Here is a 21,625-nt window from a genome sequence, read left to right on the forward strand (position 1 = left end):
CTCTATCTATGAGGAGGTGGCCACTGGGGTCATGGAGACAACTGTCAGCATCACTTGCAGCAGGGTGCTGGTGTTGCACATGTCTGTGTGGTCACAGTGTGTGCTCAAGATGGACAGTTCAGAGCTGGGTGCCTGGGTGCTGCCCAGGCCTGGTGTTGATGAGGTTCAGCAGGGACAGGCAGCTCTGTTGTCACAACCTACTCCTTACAGCTGGCAGGACACATGCCCATGGCCTGTCTTCCCCAGAACTATTGAATCTTCTGCAAACCAGCCTGTACACCCATCTCAGGGCTTCAGTTAGACCATGAAACACAGGAGAGCCCTGGCTGGCTCTGGGCTCTGGTTGGTCTCTCAAAGAGGATCCAGACAGGACAATCTCACTTTAGTGAACACTTATAAAGGCTCTGAAGCGCTGGTAGACTGCAAGGTCAGATCTCAACTTGCAAACTCCCTTATGCTGATAACCCCAAGCAATGAGAAGTTTCATGGAATCACAGAATATCCTGCATTGGAACAGACCCACAAATATCATTAAGTCCAACTCCTGGCCCTGCATAGCAGACAAGGTCTTGTATTTTGGCAGCATGAGGGAAAAGGATGTTTTTTCTCTTGTAGCCTCTGATTTGGTGACACTGGAGGATCACTTCTGAAATAACCTAATTGCAGGTTTGGAGCTCTGTGGGTGGGGTGACCTTCATCAGCTCCAGAACAATAATGAGAAGCCATGCTGACAGCTTCCTAAACACCAAGGTGCTGGGACACTGATGCTTTGAAGAGGTGATGAGTGATACACAATAGCTGACACAGGGATGGGAGAGAGTAGTTTGATCAACCACAGTCAGATGTGTTTAGCTAGCACAGATGTGAAGAGCCAGCACGTTACCATTTGTGTTGGGCTTCCATGGCAAGATTTCAGCAGCAGGGGAGCTGCAGGGGTGGCTGCTGTGAGAAGCTGCTGGAAGCTTCCCCTGTGTCCTACAGAGCCAATGCCAGCCGGCTCCAAGATGAACCAGGACAAGGGCAGTGTGGGGGAAAGGTGTTTAAAGATTTGGTTTTATTTCTCATTACTCTGCTCTGATTTGATTTGCAATAAATTAATTACTCTGAGTTTAGTCTGGTTTGCCCACAAGAGTAATTGATGAGTGATCCCTCCTTGTCCTTAATTCAACCCATGAGCATTTGTCCTGTTTTCCTCCCCATATCTTGCTAGAAGGAAGAGTAATAAAGTGACTTAGTGGGCACTGGGGGTCCAGCCAGGGTCAACCCACCACACCATCACAAAGCATGATGATCTGTTTTCAGATTTTGGTACATGTTATCAGTACACTCCTTCCCCTAAGCACAGTTGCTGAGAGCTGAAGGACTTACATCTGCACTGCAGAAAAAAAGCAGAAATATCTCAAAGTGGAATTGCAGTGACACCAAAGCCTTCATTTGGATTTGATCTGATTTCACCAACTCAGATTAGGAATTTTTTTGTGTATAAGCAAAGGCAATTTAATGACAAAAAAGGCAGAGATTTACTGAGGTGGATTTGGGGGCCTTGTGGTTCCACCCCAACCCCCCTCCCTCGATCCCAGCAGCACAACATGCATTTGCACACCGTGTGCATGTTGTGCAACCAGTTCCTCCCTGCACCCAGCCAGGGCAGGCTGTTTCTGTCCCTGGTTAATGCAGCTCTGATTACAGCATCCTTAGAAAGGCGGATTTTCTTTCACGTTCTCATATCCAAGTATTAACCTGCCCTGACATCGCTTCATTTGCCAGAGCTGATAGCACAGCTTGAGATTGCTTCACTGCAGAGATTACACAGAAGTAGAGGCAGATTCCAGTGACTTCTGTTCTGCAAAACAAGTTCTACTTTCTGCTCCACTATAAGTTAATATATATATTTATATATATTTTTATACATAGTTTTATATAGGTACATATTTGTATTTATTCTCTCTCTCTGTGTAATAGCCTGTCCTCCTGCAGAGACAAGAAAGTCACAAGTGCAGTCCTATACAAATCTGGAAAAAGAGATACTTGCCTTTGTATTCCTTGATGGAAGAAAATTCAACTGGAGTTATGGTACCAACACAAATCCTCTACAGCTGGCTACCACCATCTCCTTCTCCTTTGAGGAGACATTCTTTATATTAAATCCTGAAAATACAATTGGTACCAGGCTTCTATGAACAATATAGACTATCCTTCTTGTTTCAGTAACTATGATTTGTCAGGAGTCACCAAGGTGGTGAGTCTCTGTGCTTACACATCGAAGCTGGTTTCACATGATTATTGGCAAAAGTGGCAATTTTATTTTAAAACCTTCTGTGATCTGATCTCAGGATCTATTTGGATCTTCAGTCCCCATGGCAATAGCTTCTCAAAGCCTGAAAATAACAATGTGCACAGCTATTTTGACTGAATAAACCAGATACCACGTATGCATAAGGCTAAGTGTAACAGTGTGTGCCTGTGGGGTGAGGGTTTTGTTTCAGTCATGAAAGTAAACAACAATTTTCCAAGTGCACATAAAGACACACTCTGCTTGGTCAGATGTGTCGAGTGAGAGAGCAACATTTTCATATTGACATTTTTTAAACCAGATCTGGACTGACCCCTTTGAATGGCTTTCTAATGATACCTGATGTGGTGTACATGCACCAGGAACCCATAAGGGATCACTCTTCCCAGCAAAGAACCGCTGGAAGGGTGCCACAGAAGAGGAGAGGGAGAAAAATATATTCCAGCTTAATTTTGGATAATCATATGTTCCCCCTTTGAACTGGAGCTGTTAATCAAAATGGGAAGCCTTGTGAGTTGTCTTGGTTAAGAATAGAAATCTGTTTTCATCTTTGGTGCTGCCTTAGGTGTTGCAAGATGATGTGTGATGAAGAATCAATGACACAGTAAGTTTCGTTACTCACTTGAGTAAAGAACGGCTTTCTGCTGTTCTGAAGGACCTTCATTTAGTCCTCTGAGGGTGTTCCAGCAGGACTGTGGCTGGATTAATCTCTCCCTACAGGCCAACAGGTAACACAAGGACTTTTTCTCCTGGTTGCTCAACTGAATCACTTCTGGAGCCTACCTCCTGTGTGATCCCTATGCAGGAATGCCAGGAGCTGGCAGGCACAGAGTCCCTCAGGAAGCTGGGCACCATTTACCATTGGTGCTCTCGTGCTGGCTGTTTTCAGCTGCTCACAGGCTCACCCAGGTTGTTGTGTGGAGGATGTTGAGACAGCTGGACCCACACAAAGCTTTATTCACAGGGTCTGTAGCTGGCGATGTGCATTGACTTCAGAGATAGCAGCTACTCTCTGGAAAAGGTCAAAAAATGAAAGGAGAGAAACAGAAGGGAAAGGAAAGCCCAGCCCCATGACCAGCTAGGAAGAGAAGATACAGGAAGTCTTCAGAGGAGAGTCCTCCCCTAAGTACCCTCTCTGCTGATATCTGTCACCTCTCTGCAGAAAAAATTGCCAAGGTAAGTATATAGGGGTTTTAGGGTTGTTCTTTTTTACCCACTCAAACTTACTGCTGGTTGGACTCAATCATCTTAGAGGTCTTTTCCAATCTAAATGGTTTTATGATTCTATAAATGGTTATATGATTCTATGATTTTGTTGTGTTCTCTAATGGAAGTTGAGAGCAACAGCCTAGGAATAGGAAGAGAGATGGGAAAGAAAAGTGATTCTCTCACTGGTGGCCATTAGTTTTCATGGCAGACTATCATAACAGGGCTTGCAGGTGCAGGGCTGTGGCAATAAGACAAAACCAACATGAGTTGCATGGGAGTCCAAGAGATCCCAGCAGCATGGCAGGGAGCAGTGAGGAGCCTGCAGAGCTCCAGACAGGAGCTTTTCATGTCACACTTTCATGTCACAGAGCTTGAGGCACTTCAAGCTCTGCTCAACTCAGAGCAAAGCTGTGGTGTGGCTGAATAGCACACACAGCTGGGAAACACTCCCAGTTGGAGCTGCACAACTCTAAATTGTCTCTTTTTATTATCACAACCAGCAGAGCGGGTGATGACAGCTACTCACTACGATGACATCTCGCCAGCTGTGAGCGAGCTTGCTTAAAGGCAAGTGTCCTCAGCCCCTTGCTTGACTATCACAGGCCAGCTGGAACAAGGGCATCCCAAGCATCCCATGGGACTTGGATGAGGTGACTGAGGCCTCATGGCTCACTGGACAGGATGGGGCAATGCCAGGAGCTGCACTGGACTTGCCAGGGCTCTGCTGGAGGAGATTGGGGCCCATTAACTCCAAGCTCGGCATGGGGCATCTGGCTGCAGCTGGGACACATCACTGCAGGTGACTGCCATCCCTGTCTCCAGCATCCACCTGGATGTTGTCATCCTGGGAAGGGACATCCAACCCACTGGTAAAACAGACTTACCAGCTGCTGTTTCCAGCAGCGGGGATTGAGCTAAACCAATCCCGAGTTTGGCTTTGTCTTCATGGTGAGCCCAGGAGGGATTTTTAAGTTTTCTTCCGCAGTGCAAGGAAAAGGGAGAAGTAAGGGGCAAGCAAGGAATGAAAGTCAAGGCAAAAGAAAAAGCAGACAGAGGCAGGAAAAAGCAGGAAAATAAAGGGAGACTCGAGGAGAGGAGAGGAGAAGAGGGGAGGGGAGGGCAAAAGAAAACTAATAAGGAGTGCTGTAATTACTATTTCACTGCTTGTCTCAAACAGTGGATTTAAAGTGCAACCTCAAGAAGTATGAGTGTTGGCAATGCTCTAGATAAGCTAAAACATGATGATGACAACATAGCAGGAGCAAAAAAATGTGAGTGTAGACTAATTGAGAGGGGAGGGAGCCTTTTGTAAGCAATTGTTTGCAGATAGTTTTACAATGATTCAACGCAGTTGATGTAAAATCTGGCTCAGTTGAACTGGATGTCAGCCAGCCTGGTGTGGCTACTAAAATTTAGCTGAAATTGCTATTTTACACCAATGGTTTTAGGTGAGGAGAGAGGTGCTGCCTTTTGGGCTAGCATCCCTCCTGGCAGCCCCAGGCACAAGGGCTGGTTCTGTACCCCAAGGCCCCTGCCATGTGCCAGTGTGGGTGGTTGGCAGGTTTGTCATGAACCAGGTCTGAGAACTGATCCATGGGAAAAAGAGAAAAATGGACAGAGATGTTTGTGGTGGTCTTTTTTCTTTTCCCAGGCTGTTTTTCCTGCCCTCAGCTAGCTACTAAGTGAGAAACCACCAGGGCCTCCCAGAAACCCTCCAGCAAACCTTCAGCAACATGGATCAGTATTTCCCCAGCTGCCAAGGTAAATACAAGCAGTGAGGAAAAACAACAGCGGTAAACCCCAAAACCCTGCAAGCCTCCTTCATCCACTTGGCAAAATGGTAGTGACAGGGGACTCTGTTTGGGGGGAATGCTGGGTGGGTCCCCTCAGGGACCCCCTTGGCAGACCCACGTGCTCCCTCCTGCCCCTCAGCTGGAGATCTGCTCACTTTATGAAATGCTGAGCTGCACATCACCATGTCCCTTGTCAGCACTCAGCAAGCTCATATTGAAACAAGAGGGAGGCCAAGTGGATGAGAAACTGAAAGCCTCCCTGCTGGCTACAGGGAATTCCTTCCCTGGCAGAAAATGAGTGCCAGATCGACCAAAATTCCTGACAGATTTCTTCCACATAATAAATGAGAGTTCAGATAATTATCTCAGTGCCACAGATTTTAATTTTTTTAAACAGTCTTGCATAGAGCATACTTGGTGAGTCCCTGGCATTGCTCTGTCAGTGTAAAAGGAATGGGGCTTCCTTGTGTTTGAAGAGATAACAGTGCTCCAGGCTACAAAAGATAACTATGCTTTTTAATTTAATCTTACAGCCATGACAGCAGTGCAGGGGGTCTCTGCTGCAAATATGCTCAACCTGCATTGACTGATGGCTGTAATATCTGAAACCTGGTAGGTTGCTTTGGGGAAAGTGCCAGAATAAGCATCTTTGCTTACTACAGAATCTCAGAAGTCTGGGATGAAGTCAGATGTAAATACCTGGTTTGGCAGATAATACATTTGGGGTTCTGTTCCAACTCTCGCTAGGTGCTGGTGGTGGTTTGCTAATAATTACAGTCACATTTTTGAGTGGTATCAAACATGGGGAAATACATTTGGGTTCTAAAGCTGGAGGGGAAATCCTTCCAGATTATGAGAAGACCAATCACTCTTCACCTTCCTTTTACACTTTTCACTTTTACATTTAACAGTTAAGGCAGAAATGTTAAGATTTCTGTGCAGATCATTAGAAACCTATACTAGTAGGGACCAGAGTAAAACACGATTACGTTTTTAAAATCTAGTAGAAATGCAATACAGCAAGACAAATGCAGCTATTAAAACTTCACCTCTTAGACATATTTGACCATTATACACGTTATTTAGAGCTACGGTTTTTGAATGTTACATATAGCATTAAAAAAAGTAATAAATCCCTCATAGTGAGTATTATTTAGCATCTGTATTTCAGTTCACTCCACAAAAGGATGCCAAGAAAAGAAACAATGGATTAGAGGGCAGATGCTTTTCATCAAGTGTCCTTAATTGCTACCCAGGTTGCATTTCTGGCAGATGGACAGGAGACCTCTGCAAAGGGTGATGGAAAGATGCCACGTCTTTCATGGTAATGAAAGATGCCACAGTGACAGGCATGTGAAACACCAGCAGCAACCTGGATAACTGTCACAAGCACAGGTCCAAACCAGTCTATTGCAGCAGTGATTTTTGGAAGTGCCAGCCATGCCCATGGCCCAGGGAACAGCTTTATAACTCACCTGTGAGAAGCTAAAAAGTGGGGAGGAGAACCACAGCAGATGCCTAGCAAAGCAGGGGCCACAAGCTGGACTGCTTCAGTCTTAAATTGGTTGCCACTTTTCATTTCATACATACCCTTCAAAATAATGGGTAATGTTGTTTCAGTCCCTTTCTGAACCCTGCCCCATGGGTTTTAATTACAGTTTGTTTCTGAAGGCACAGTGTCTGCTCTGCTCCTTGATCTGCAGTGAGCTTGGTGACACCAAGGACCCTTCTCTGTCACCTTTGCAGACCCCACACACTCACCATTCTCATCTACAGAGGGGTTTTTTGCAGGATTCAGCAAACTCATGCACTGGTCCTACAGATTGCTTCTCAAGGAGCAGGGAGCCAACGCAGGGAAGTGCAAAGAACCCCATTAGGGAACAAGCAATTAATTTTCCAAACATCTTCTTTTGTCTTTAGATTTACCAGGCCTTGCAAAGGCCATGGGCAGCCAGTTTAGTTGCACTTCAGTCTCTTCATGGTGAGTTTGGCTGGCCTGGGGATTTTACAGACCACTCTGATGTGCCCCCATAACAATTTTCCCCAGGAAATACAGGAATGGCTTTGTCACTACTGGATTCTTGCTCTTCCCTTGTGTACTTTTCCTTCCTCCAACTTCTCCTTGAAATGATGGGGTCTACATGTAAGAAATCACATGCTTTGGCATGAAAATGCCTGATCTCAACTCAGCTTACTCAGATCAGAAGCAGATTTAAGCCAAATCACAAGAGTATCCCCTCTGCTTTTGGTATTGATTTAAAGTGGGAAAAAAGCAGGAAGATTAAAGATTAAATAGTCTGTTTTAGGCACTGCCAGCCTACCTGAGCAAGGAGCGTGCTGCACCCATCACCTTCAGCCTCTTAACACAATCATACACACCTTTAGGGGTCAAAGACTTATTAAAGATCCTTGACCCAGCAGAAAAGCACACATAAACCACGAAATTATTTGCCATGAATCACAAATCCATTATTTGAAAGACAAGTGTCCTTGAAAATTGGTGAGGGATGCGAGTCATCATCTTAAAATTCTCCGTGGCTCTTGGCGCAACAAGAATGAAAAGGTGAAAGGGGTGGTGACGCTCGCTGAATTATACACCAAAGAGGCTTTGCAACAGCGCCACGGCCTCGGTGCCCGAGTGTCCCCTGCCCACAGACACGGCAAACTGCTGACCACGTCGGATTTGAGGCTCACAGAGTTACAGAATCACAGAATATTCTCACCTGGAAGGGGCCCACAAGGATCACTGAGTCCAGCTCTTAATGGAGTGGCCCACATGGGGGTCAAACCCACAGCCTTGGAGTTATTAGTGCCATGCTTCAAGCAGCTGGGCCAACCTCAGAGAAGACAATGGAAAGCAGATCTTGTTTCTGGTGCACAGCAAACATCAGTGTGTCTAGGATAGAAAGAAGGAAAAGCTATGGTATGTTTGCCTCTCGTCTTGGGGTGGCAAAAACAGAAGTTATACAAAAATCACACCCGTTTACCCTAATTTGATAACTATATGCTATCTCTTATCTTCAACAAGATGAGAACTTGTGGTTTTTCCAAAAAAGGAAAGGATCTTCTCCAGGTTTCTACACTGCCATGAATTAACATCCTTCTTCAGATGCTGCCCTAGAAAGCATTACCATCTCCCCTCAAGTTTTTTGCCCTTGAGCACTGGTGCCTCTGCCCAGTGGCTCCATCTGCCCAGGTCACCAGGCAGGACACGGATGAGGGAGCCCAGCCCAGCTCCCCAGCAGAGTCACCCTGCCATCAGAAGTGGGGCCAAGGCCTGGGCTGTGTCTCTGTGTGCATGTATCTCTCAGCTGCCTGGATAAACCTATCAGCTCAGAGCTGTGTAATGTGTTTCCTTGATGGATCACTATAAAATCACCAAGAGATCCTGAGGCAGCCTGACACCTGTAATCAGCTGGAGGAGCAGATACTGCTTTGGAAGGCGACTTGGCAGGGAAAGGCAGGGTATTTTCCCTCACACTTTTTTTCTCTGCCTGGCCACAGCAGGTTATTTGACAATTGTTTAAACTGGCTAGAGATTAATTGTTTTTCTTTTGAGTAAACTCAAGTTTACTCAAGAAACGAAAGAAAAGTGTATGATCTTAAGGCTATGGTGTAGAAAGGAGGAGGACAGGGCAAGGCTATGTAAAATTACACTGTCTGAGAAAGTCACAGGGATTTAACTGCTCACAATCCCATTAGGCTTGTGCTGAAGAAGGGGAATCTGGTTTAAGCTGGAGGAGGGTTTCCAAAGCCTCTGCCCTCACAGGGAGCCTGGAGCAACTCCTGCCTGGCTGATGTTTACAGCAGACACCCAGTACTTGCTGGAGTGGCAGCTACTGCCTTGCACTGCCTTGTTTGTTCCCATGGCCAATCCCCCCATCCTGTCTCAATCTCAGTTATTTGGATACAATAGAGCATTGCCCTAGAGCTAGCAACCTCCACCCCAAGGATTTACAGTGCTCTCTCGTCCTCTCCAATGTGCCAAGGAAGAGGGCCAACCCTCTGGGACAGCCAGTTTTGGGCCAACATGGCAGCCTGGGATGTGTCATGTTGGCTGCAAGGTGCCACGCAGCTGTCCCCAAAGGGCACTGCTGTGGCCTGCTGCAAAGGGAGATGATGGGCAGAGCTCAAGTTTAATGGGAAAACATGGATTCCTGAAATGATGTCATGGGTCATGCCAGCTCCTGAGATGCCGGGTTGGGTGGGCTCTGACAGGTTTGTGCAGGTATGAGGAACATCACTGCTCGTGCAGGGCTGTAGGTTTCATGGTAAGAGCCAGCTCCAAGCAAGATGTTGAGCTGTGGAGTGGCAGGTTAATCCCTTATGGGAGCTGAGATTACCCAAGTTATTTGGGAAGCTGAAAGCTAAACTCAGATGGAATCAGTAGTGTGGAAGGAACTGTAGCCAGCCCTCATTTCACCAATACCACACTGCAGTGCTCATTTCATCTGAGAAAGAAAAATCTCTTTGAGGCTGGATAATCTAACATCAATCAGTACTGGAGTGTTTGATTCAATACCTCTTTACTATTTTACTTTAAATATTTTAAAATTACTAGCTAGGAAGTTATTTGTATCTTTTTCACAACTAAATTGCAGGAACACAATACTTTTGCACTGATGAAGTTGTAAATTAAACTGTTTGTTAATTCTTTCTCAATATTAACACTCCAAGAAGCAAAACAAGTATCAAGACAGAGATAAAACAGGCTGAGTGAAGAATATTTACTCTATCATTTGTCATATGTTAGTCTTCAAATGGCCACCACCATCCTCATTATTGTCCCTGCCCCGAGCCTCCTTTTCTCCAGGCACAGTCCCAGGTCCTTTCAGGGTCCTGTAGCCAGTCATTGTTTTGCAGTGGAAAGGTACTTTTTAGGCTGCACCACACTAAGGTCCTGATCCAGAAGGGGATTTAGTGGCTATGGTTAGCTCAGCCCATAGTTTCTGATCCTAAATCCAGAAATGTGAACTTCAAAATCCTGTGCAAGCTGCTGCTGAAGCTTGGAGAGGGTTTAGGCTTGGGGACACGGCCTCAATTTGTGTCACTCCTAGACAGCAGAGGCACTGGGAGCCAGTGACCTGCAGCCCAGCCAAGCCCGCCCTGCAGGGATGCTGCTGGAGACCTGCTTTGGGTGGTGGCTCATCGTGCTGAGCACGGCTTCTTGTCCCACTGAACGTGGTCATCCTCCTGTCATGGCCAGGTCTGGGCTACCAGAAGGTGACCTTAAACTGCAGAGGAACAGCTTCAGACAGCAGCAAGGGTGGTGAGCTGAGGAAGCACCTTCTCCCCTCACATAAGAGGTGCAATTTAAAGCAAAGCCCTGAGCCTATGTTTGCTTAAGGTCTCCTGGCTCATTGTATTGAAGCTTTTCTGAGACCCCTTCTCCATTCCCATCTGCAGCACCTGAACCACCGGCATCTGCCTCTGAGCACAGCCTTCTCTTCTTGGAAATATGTGAAAACGTTAGTCTGAAAAATGTCATATTGGAGCTAAAACAGTGGCTCAAGTGCATTTTATAACCAAAATATATCTTTATAAATGTAAATAAATGCATATAGTATAGAAGTACAGATTTGTGTTCATTATGTAGTATTAATATCTGTTTCGTATATAAATGCTCTACGTGTGTATATATAGATTTATGTAATCTTTATAAATTTTGTTTATATGGACACATTACATGCAAAATATATATTTGTCTATGGTAGCTTTTGTGTTTTATGTACCTAGTGTTGCACTTTCCCTTCAGTTGTGGGTGGAGAGGCTTTGACGCTGTGCTGGGTGCATCTTTGAAACACAGCATGCAGAAAGGGAAACACAGCCCAGTTCTGATTGGATTAATCCACCCTGAGTGATGCTCCAAATTTGTCCTGTAAACATCGCTTTGAGGTTTTGATAGGAGACGCAGAGGTTTGTGGAAGAGGGGGCCAGTTTCTTGCAGAAGGGACTGGTGGTTTTTTGCAATGTGTTCCTGGCAGAAGGAGAGAAGGGAGTGATGGTGAGTCTGCATGTCTGTGCAGTGGGGTCCTGGATGCTGGATGTGCCTGACCCACACTGGGAGGCACAGATACTCATGATGTGAAAAAAGGGTGAGGGAAGATGCCAAGGGAGGTTTGAGCATGCCGAGGCTTGGGCAGGGATGGACTCCTGGTGCTACGGGTCATCTGCCACAGGACACTGTGGGCACTGGGGACTTGGCAGATGTGCCAAGGGGAAAGTGACCATGCAGTCTGGGGCACCTTGGAGATGACCAGGCTGCTCTTCCTGATATCTAGGAGGGAAGATTCCTCCTCAGTCAGGTAAATACTCCTAAAGCAACAAAAAGGTGTTGGTTTTGTTCCGGATCAGAACAGAGGGAGGAAAAGAATTAAAAACTTGGAAATATTTGTGACAAGCCCCCTGTTCTTGCAAGGGAAGTGATTCCCTTGGGAAGCATGTGGTGGTGGTGCCTGTGCAAGAGGCACGCTCAGCAGCACGTCCTTGAACTGCTCAGCTTCAGACCCCAGATGGGGTCTGCCCCTGGGCAAAGCATGGCCAGGAAGGGCCAGATCTGCTCTTGGATAGCCCACCTGAGCTGTGCTGCTGTGAGCAGAGGGAAGCCATCTGGCTGGGATGGAGGTAGAGAGCCTGTGGCTGCTGTGCCACGTGGAGGTTCCCGTCTGCCATGCAGAAGCTTGGCTGTGCAGAGCTGTTTAGGAAGGCTCTGCCGTGCTTGGAGGGAAGGAGCAATTATCTGCCCTGTCAGTGAGTTCTCAGGTTTATGTATAGCCTCACGCCTTCCCCTAAACAAGCTTCAATGCAGAAATTGCAAAGCTGGAGAGATCCTCTGCAATTAGGGGAGAAGACATCCCTCTCTCAAGCTAACAGAGAAAAAGAGCCGAATGAAACCCTGCATTGTTAACGCGCTCCAGCTTAGTCAGTGGGGAGGGTAATAAACAAGGCAGACTTGGTTGGGATAAAAAAAGCGTCGAGTATGGCGAGATTATGAAACAATAGGTACTGATAGAGAGGCAGCACAGAGCCAGCAGCAGAGCAGAAGCTTTACTGAATGCCTGGGTTTGAATGAATCCTAATGATAATCACGGGCTACATGGCAATTTGTTTAAATAACGTGCCTCCTGCTTCCTCCCAGCCCGGCAGAATGAGTCCGTACATGTTAATTGCTTCATTTTGAAGAGAAAGCTCCTCTCTGTGTGGCAATATTATATATTTAATTTTCACTGTTTATTTACTCTGCCCTTCTCCAAGCCTCTTGCTGTCTATGAAGGCATCTGCTGCTGTCATTTTGTATTTCAAACAAAGGTGTTTGCATCAAAGCTCTGAAGCAGTTACAGGGAATCTCTCAAGGAAAAATTGAAAGGATGGATTGGATGAGTGAGATTTTAGGAGGGATGAGGAGTTGTTGAGCCAACCTACAGGTCACTGGTAAGCACTCCTGCACCACATGTCCTCTGAGCTTTGTGAGGGGTAGGGACAGGCTGCAGCTTGACCCTCTCTCAAGCACCCTGCTCCTTTCCAAGCAAAACGCTAGTGTGGAGGCTGAAGCACACCCAGGAATGTATCACTTGAGATTAACATCCACTGCATTCACTGGGCATGCACACTGGAGAGCCTGTCATGCATATGGTTTATCCAAAAGTAATAATAATAATTATCTGGAATTTTAGCAACATTCCTCACTGCTCACTTCCTCAAATGTTCCATTTCATCACTGGAGCAGAAGCAGATTCTGCCACTACCAGCAGCTGCACTACAATAGTGGTGGGAGCAGAAGCAGAGGCAGTAGCACCTCTCTGGGCATCTACAACCAGACGTCTTGGTGCTGCTGCTGAACTTAAACCTGACTCTCCTCTTCTCTCCCTGCCCCTGTTCAGTTTTCCCAAGGAGTCTTTCTTGAAGAGTGATCAAACCATTATTGCTGCATTTTTTTTTTTGTTGTGTCTTTAATGTCCAAAGAGGAGCAAGGAATTCAATCCCAGCTGCTTTTGTGCACAGTAGTTTATAGGTGTGAATTAGCATCCTCTAAGCTGAATTTCCTCTCATGTGGCCTTTGTTCCCATCTGACTGTGAGTCCATCGTCTCCTGCAGACTGCTACATTAGCTCACTTAATTTACACAGGTTTTAAAAACAGTTTTCACAAGGGTCATCTAAAAATGTGGTTGTGAAGGTCACCCTGTTCCAAAACAGCCTATTCCCCAGAATACCTCCCACCAAAGCTTGCTGACTAAAATGCCACTACCGTGCTGTGGGATACTTATGAAGGGGTTACAATTATTAAAAAAATTCACTAGAATATACTGGAGGAAAAAAAAAAAAGAAGGAATGCCTTTTGCAGATGCAAAGAGCATTGCTAGTACTAATTTTGCAGGTCTTGCAATCTACCTGAAAGCAGCAGGTTTCCTGCAATTAATAAAAAAGCCCAAAATATTAATATCATTAAGGGCGTTAGAAAATATTTCAGCAGTAACATATCCAAATGGCACAAAGTACCCATATGCAGTAACATTTATGACTACTAAATATTATTTAGAATAATGCCTTTATTATGGGTAGGGCACATTGCTGTGGCCCCACAAGGAGATATCACAGAGGAAGGTGTGTCTGGGAGGAGCACTGCCTGGAGAACAGCTGATTCTTGGCCCTTATGGTATTTGGCTGCTGCAGCCTCACGTAGTAGCAAAGTGCTGGAGAAGAAGCAAGTCCCTGCTCGTTGCTGTCATTCACCATCCCCTTGTGAAGCTGGCATGAAGAATCATACTTCCAGATAACCCCCAGGCTGGCCTCTGCCTGCACTGCAGGAAAAAGGCTTGGTGTCACTGTGCAGGTGACTGTTGAGCCAGAAAATCATTACCAAGATCAGCTCCTTTCTAGCTACAGGACTGAGCATGGTCCACAGAGCTCAATCATGACATATCCTGCACAGACCTGGTGTTCAGACTGTACTGAAAAAAATGTATAATCAGTTTTGGTTCCAAGTTTTAACAAGCTTTTAGCTACAACTAATAATAGAATCATAGACTCACAGAATATGGAGTTTGAATATGAAGAGACCCACAAGAATCACCGAGCCCTGCACAGGACACCCCAAGAGTCATACCGGGTGCCTGAGAGCATTGTCAGGCTTGGTGCTGTGACCAGTTCCCTGGGAAGCCTCTTCCAGTGTCCAACCACCCTCTGGGTGAAGAACCTTTCTCTAATTTCCAACCTAAACCTCCACTGACACAACTTCAGGCCGTTCCCTTGGGTCCTGTCACTGGCCATGAGAGTGAAGAAGTCAGTGCCTGCCTCTCCCCTTCCCCTCATGAGGAAATTGTACATTATGATGAGATCTCCCCACAGTCTCTTCCAGGCTGAACAGACCAAGTGCCCTCAGCCACTCCTCATATGACTTCCTCTCAAGAACCTTCACTACATTCATAGCCCTCTTTTGAACACTCTCTAATAGCTTAATGTCTGTCTAATAGCTTAATGTCTCACTCAAGGTGAGGCTGCCCCAGCTCAGAGCAGAGTGGGACAATCCCCTCCCTTGCCTGGCTGCCCATGCTGTGCCTGATGCCCCCCCAGGGCTGGCCATCCTGGTTGCCAGGGCACTGCTGCCTCATGTTCAAATTGCTGTCGACCAGGATGCCCGGGTCCCTTTCCATGCCACTGCTCTCCAGCCTCTAACTCCCCAGTCTGTCCATACATCCAGGGTTGCCCCATCCCAGGTGCAGAATCTGGCACTTCTGCTTGTTGAGCTCAATATGACTGGTGACTGCCCAGACCTCTGATTTGTCAAGGTCCCTTTGCCGTGCCTCTCAATCCTCACGGGAGTCAAGCTCCTCCCAGTTTAGTGTTGTCAGCAAACTTAGAATCCTTTGCAGTAATTAATGACAGTGACGAAGAGCACAGGGCTGAGGATGGAGCCCTGTGGAACCCCACTAGTGACAGGTCACCACTCTGATGTCACCCCATTCACTGTAACCCTGTGTACCTGACCCATGAGCCAGCTGCTCACCCATCACATGGTGCGTTTATCCAGCTGTGCGCTGGATGTTTTATCCAGAAGGATACTGCGAGACACAGTATCAAAAGCTTTGCTGAAGTCCAAGATTACATCCACTGGCTTTTCAAGATCAGCTGAGTGGGTTACCCTGTTGTAGAAGGACATTAGGTTTGATTAGCAGGACTTCCCCCTCATGAAGCCATACTGGCTATGACCACTGTCTGTGTCATCCAGATGTTTTTCAATACCTCCCAGAATAATCTTTTCCCTGATTTTACTGGGACTGCTCTGGATGACTTTGTAGATGGCCAAAGCAACTTGGTGAGAGATGAGGATTTGTGCTTATTGCTCTCCTCAGAAGATAAAGAAAACAGAGCCAGGTGAAAGCAAACACTGAGCCTAGGTAGGGCATCCAGCTAACTAAGGGAATGTGTTAGATATGTTTTTCTGGAGCACGTGGACACAAAGAAGTGCAGTCTGGCTGCAGGCCAGAACAGCTCCATATGAGGACAAGATCATGCAGCCCAAGAGAGGAACTGGGCAGTAATCGCTGAAGCTTAACTTGGTCGAGTTGCAGAATGACTCCAGGCTCTAGGAGGAGTCCAAGCCACTGAGCAATTCACCAGTCAAGCTAACACCAGCAGCTGCAGATCCTTCCACATCAATGCAACAGGGTTTGCACTGGTATAAATCATGTGCATTGCTAGATTCAGACACAGGAAAATAAGAAAGGAAGAGAAACAAAGGGCAGAAACAGAGATGGCTCTAAAAGGGAACTTTCTTATAGACCAATCCTGAAAGCAACAATCAGGCTCTGACAACAAGGCACAGCTATACAGTTCATTGCTACACAAGGTCACAATTTACCTTCCCCCACAGCCGCCCGCAGTGGGAAGCTCATTGTGGAGCGACGGATGCAGAGCTGAATTGACAGCCAAACCTGGGGGATCTGGCTGTTTCCCCAGGATGGATCTGACATCCCTGGCTCTTAGGATGAAGACAAAGGGTGAAATATTATGATTGCCATTCCACAGAGGGGAACGAATAGCAGCATTGTCAAGGCTATCTGCACGACAGGGCAGCCTTACCAGCTCCGGAATAGCAGTGTGCTATCCTGAGAAGCACGTCTAGCGAGGACAGAGCTATTTCAGTAAAACTGGGGTTTTATTTTTATTTTTTTTTAGCAGTGTAACACCCTCTTGAATGCAGTGAGCAGTGATGCAGCTACAAGCAATGTTTTTGACTGTTTAACACTCACTAGCGCAGAAGCTCCTTCCCACTTGCACGGCTGTGTTAGCTGGGGATATCAGCCCTTCCCTCTCCTCACCGACAGAGCTGGTCTGCTTCACCTGATTTGAGACTTTCTGTATGTATGACCTGGGACAAATTACTTAGGGAAGAGTTTTACCAGAGCCTTGCTGGAGTGGGCAAGGCATGCTTTCACACCAGCTACAGTCACCACCTCCTCCTTTTCCACCCCACCGTGACAGCAGCAGCAGCAAACACAGAAAATGAGAGGATTTTGGTTTTGTCCTCCTCTGGCTCCCTCCCCAGAGCCCCAATTTTCAATGTGCTTATGCTGTTGAGAAGCCTCGAGGCAGCTCTGTTTGCTTCCTTATCCCAACCAGCATGGCTCTGCAAGGCGAACCTCCAGCAATACATGGAGAATAGGAAAAAAGGCCATCTGTCACTACTGCTCACTCTGTCTGAGGAAATAATTCAAGCAGCATCAGCAAAGATATTTTGCTGCGTGACATGCATCTCCCACAGGGACTTTAGCTGACAGGATTATGTTGACCATTGCTTTTTGAATAGGGACAAAGTTTCCCAGAATTTGGGAACTGTCAGCCTGCAACAAATAAATGGCTGGTATATCACTTATTTTAACATTAGCGGAAAAATGGTCTTTTAGAGCAGATGAAAAAAAGATTATGAATTGAAAGAGAACCAAAGAAATGAACTACAAGCAACCCAATCCTTTCCTAAAGAAATCTCTGGGAAAACATAGACTCTTAAGATAATTAGATGGCCCTCCCTTTCTGTAACATCTGAAGGTGTGTTCACACTCCCTACTCGGGGAGTTTAATTTAGGAGTTATAACTACTACATTCAAATTAGTCATGAGTGACTCAGCCTGCTCAGACTTGATTCCTCAGACAATGGAGAGATGGAGTTGTGACAGGCGTTAGGGTACAGGCAGTCTGAACATGGCCTTGGCTGCCTCACCTTCCTTCAATGCGTTCTCCTGACATCTCTCTCAAGAGGGAAGCGCTATTTCCATCCTACACACAGGAAAAGATGACTTTGTCTGGAACAAGCTATCAACTTGCATGAAAAATGCCTCTTCCACCAACTTATCTCGATTTTGCCAACATTTACTTTGGCCAAGAGAAGCACTTTTCCCCCACAAAATCCTCACCAAACTACTGCAACCATTCTTCAATATAATACTTGTTCATTTATGAAGAGGTCATAAGCCCTCCTATACTGAGTACAGACATTTTAAGGGAAAAGGGAATTTAGATTTCTCAACAATGGGGATTTTAACATGTACTGCTTGCCAATATAAAGAGCACATCCAAGAAAAATTACTCAAGTTTTCACGTTTGAAGCTAGGAAGTGTCTTGCCTACTAAACATGCCAGAGTTTTCCATGGATGTGACTTGGCTCCAATTTTTGCTCTCCTTATTTTAACTTGAATTAAATTGCAGGCACAATGCAACCTAAATACATATACATAAAAATATGAACTCTTTTGTTGGCATGCTCTGGAATTAAGGAATAGTGACCTTAGTTTTATTTACTTTATTTATTTACTGAATTTCTGGCATTTTAGCAGTTGACTCCCCCTGAGAATGTTCTTTCAATCTCATCCCCAGCCCACCTCTCTTGACTGCAGCAAAGGAAATTCCAGCGTCTAAAAAATTATTCCTCTTCCCAGGAAATGTCAGACATTAGGACTATGTGGAGGGACAAAGAGCTCTTCTGCTGACTCATCTTGGCAGCCAGATCAGGTCAGCTTTCTTAGCTCCAACAGAGAGCTAGAAAAGGAGCTAGGAAAAGCTGAAATGTCTGGATGGGGAAACTAAAATAAAGAAAATATTAAAGGGCTCTTGGCACAAACCAGGTGAGGTGGGAAATAGTACTTCCAATTCTTTGTTCTTACAAACATTCAAGCCACCAAGATTTGCCTCAACAGAGCTTACACATGAAGCACTCAAGAAAAGCAAAGGCACAAAGCACTGTACACCTGAGAGCTCTCCCTAATCCTTCGCACTTTTGTCTAGAAATCTGTGTCATTGAAGTGCTGGAGTGTATCCAAAGAAGGGCAACATAGCTGTTGAAGGGTCTGAGGCACAAGTCTTTTGAGCAGTGTCTGAGGGAGCTGGGGGTATTTAGCTGAGAAAAGGAGGCTCAGGGGGGACCTTGTCACTCTCTACAAGTGCCTGAAGGGAGGGTGGAGCCAAATGGTGGTCGGTCTCTTGTCCAATTTAACAAGTGACAGGAGAAGAGGAAGCAGCCTCCAGTTTGTACCAGGTGAAGCTTAGATTGGATTCTAGGAAAAAAATTCTTTCTTGAAAAGGTTGTCAAACTTCGGAACAGACTGCCTAGGGAAGTGGTGGAGTCCCCATTCCTGCAGGTAGAAGATGCAGATGTGGCACATGGGGACAAGGTTTAGTGGTGGACTTGGCAGTGCTGGGTTAACAGCTGGGCTTGAGGATCTTAAAAGTCTCTTTCAACCAAAGTGATTCAGTAATTCTATGAAGTCCAAGATACTTATACTGAAAACTATACTATTGCAGAACTGGGGAAGGGAAGGAACAGTGAAGAGGAGTGAAGAAGCACTTAAATTTGTTCCAAATCGTCCATCACAGGCTCCCTGTAAGTACCTTAGTGGCTTAGTTTTGGATGCATTTATGCAAGCGGATCTTCACTAAAGCAAGAGGTATTCCATCTCCAGGAGTAACACTGGTTTTGAACACCTTAGGTTACTTGTGGGGGCTGGATCCTTGGGTCTTTAAGCCTGGATTCAGAAAGAAAGGTATGAAACAATGTTTTACTGATTTACTTGTGGACCTTTGTGGAACCTTAACTCAGCCAGGAGCTCGATTGGTTGCTAGTATGCAAGGCAACATCAACACAAACTGTTAAGAAAGATGAGCGAGTACACAAAAATAATCTAAGAATTCAGATGAAGTAAAGAAATTCCCACTATAGAACCCAGTTCCTTCTGTTGTTTTTGCACACAGCTGTGGGAATGGCAGTGCATTCCCGAGAAAGCCTGAGGAAAGCAAAAACAGCCTGAATATTCATGGAAGTTTGTATTCTTGTGATCATTTGCACCTGAATACCATGTCCTGCCATCTCTGAATGCTCTTTTCCAGCGTGGGATTAGAACTGTGCTGAATGGCATTTAAGAGACCCAATGCACAGCACAAAGTTTCTCTTTGCAGAGAATCCATGGTACTGGATCCTGATTTTTTGTGGAAGAGCACCTTTTTAGGAAATCCTTGTCAGGTGTTTCCAGCCTTCTTGTATCTAATTAGGATTTTAATCTTGTTGCAATAGCACTGCCCAATTTCACTTACCCACAAAGCACCACAGGCAGTTCCAGTATTATAAAAATAACAACTCCTCTGATCTAAATGTACCCTGTATTATGTGTCCTGTCACTTCTATCGATTTGTGGATGTGAAAATTAACTCCTTTTCAGACTTCATATCTTGCTGCCACAGGATAATGTCAAAAGGACTCAGGAAACATTAGTTAATACCAAGTTTTGTACTCAAAGAGACAGAGTGTAAAAATTGTGACATTCAAAGATTAAGAAAACATTTTGGGTATAAACAATTAGTGGAAATACCTCAACCATTTCACTGGGAAGTATGATTCATTCTTGTTAAAATAAATTTGCTACTAGTAAATACATTTTGCTAAATCTTAACTGAAATTTACTTTTTACTGAAACACAACTTTTAGAAACAGGTATTGCATCCCACTTCTTTGGGCAAAGCTGAGACTGGGAATACTTTTGGCAAAACATCTGGATTCATTGCCAGGTGCTGGAATGACAGGCTGAGACACAGGTGAACTCAGATTCTATTTCTGTGGCCAATGGAGTTAAATCTAGCCTTGCTTCTTTTAAGAAATCTCATCACAAAACTTATTTTGAGGTGAAAATTGGTCTTTCTTTACATTTTGATGAATAGATTATAATAAGATTTTATACACCTCTTTTTTTTATTATTTTTTTTGTGAAGTTTTCCTGTGTCACCAATTATAAAACAAGAAGTTTTCCAACTTTTACAGAAGAGATGTAGTTACATTGTGCAGTATTACAAGTGCATCTTATTCTGTTTAAGATGAGAAATGAGCAAACTTAAGCCACAAAAGCAGGCTCTTTCCACATTTTTGGTGAATGTAGCAGCTATTTTTAGTATATTTACCAAAATGTTTCCCATTTCAAACACCAGCTTTGATGAAGACAGCCTCCTTTCTATTTTAAAGCAAGTCTACTTTAAGCTCAAGGTAGCAGCTTCTGTTAAATCTTGTTAACCACAGCATCTTCAGAGAGATTTGTTTGCTGGATGGTTAGATGCAGTGATTAGAATTTCTTTAAGTACTTCCTCCTTTACCCATGAACATGAGAAATATAATCCCAGGCGAAGCATTTGAATGAACACAGAATAGATGAGCTGGGAAGGGATCTCCAGATGTCATCTGGACCAACCCTCCTGCTCACGCAGGGCCACCTAGACCCAGTTACCCAGGACCATGTCCAGATGGCTTCTGAATATCTCCAAGAGTGATGACTCCACAACCAGTCTGGCTAAGCTATGCCAGTGCTCAGTCATCCTGACAGTAAAAAATGTTTTCTGATGTTCAGAGGGAGCCTCCTGCACATGTTTCTGCCCATTGCCTTTAGGCCTTTCACTGTGATCCACTGCAAAGAGACTGGCTCCACATTCCTTTCAGCCTCCCTTCAGGCATCTTATATGCACTGATGAAATCCCCCTGAGCCTTCTCCAGGCTGAACAGTCCAAGCTTTCCCAGCCTTGCCTCATAGGGAAGATGCTTCACCCTTAATCATCTTTGTGGCCTTTCTTCAGCCTCTCTCCAGTGTATCTCAGTCTCTTTTGTACCAAGGAATCCAGGACTGGACACAGCGGTCCAAGTGTGGCCCCATCAGGGCTGAATAAAGGCAAAGGATCACCTCCATTAACCTGCTGGCAATATTTTGGCTAAAGCAGCCATGGATACCATTCACTTTCTTTGCAGCAAGGGCACACTGTTGGCTCAGTTCACCTTGCTGTCCACCAGGACACGCAGGTTCCTTT

This window comes from Cyanistes caeruleus, chromosome 3 (assembly GCF_971803275.1).
Source record: "Cyanistes caeruleus chromosome 3, bCyaCae1.hap1.1, whole genome shotgun sequence".
NCBI lineage: Eukaryota > Metazoa > Chordata > Aves > Passeriformes > Paridae > Cyanistes > Cyanistes caeruleus.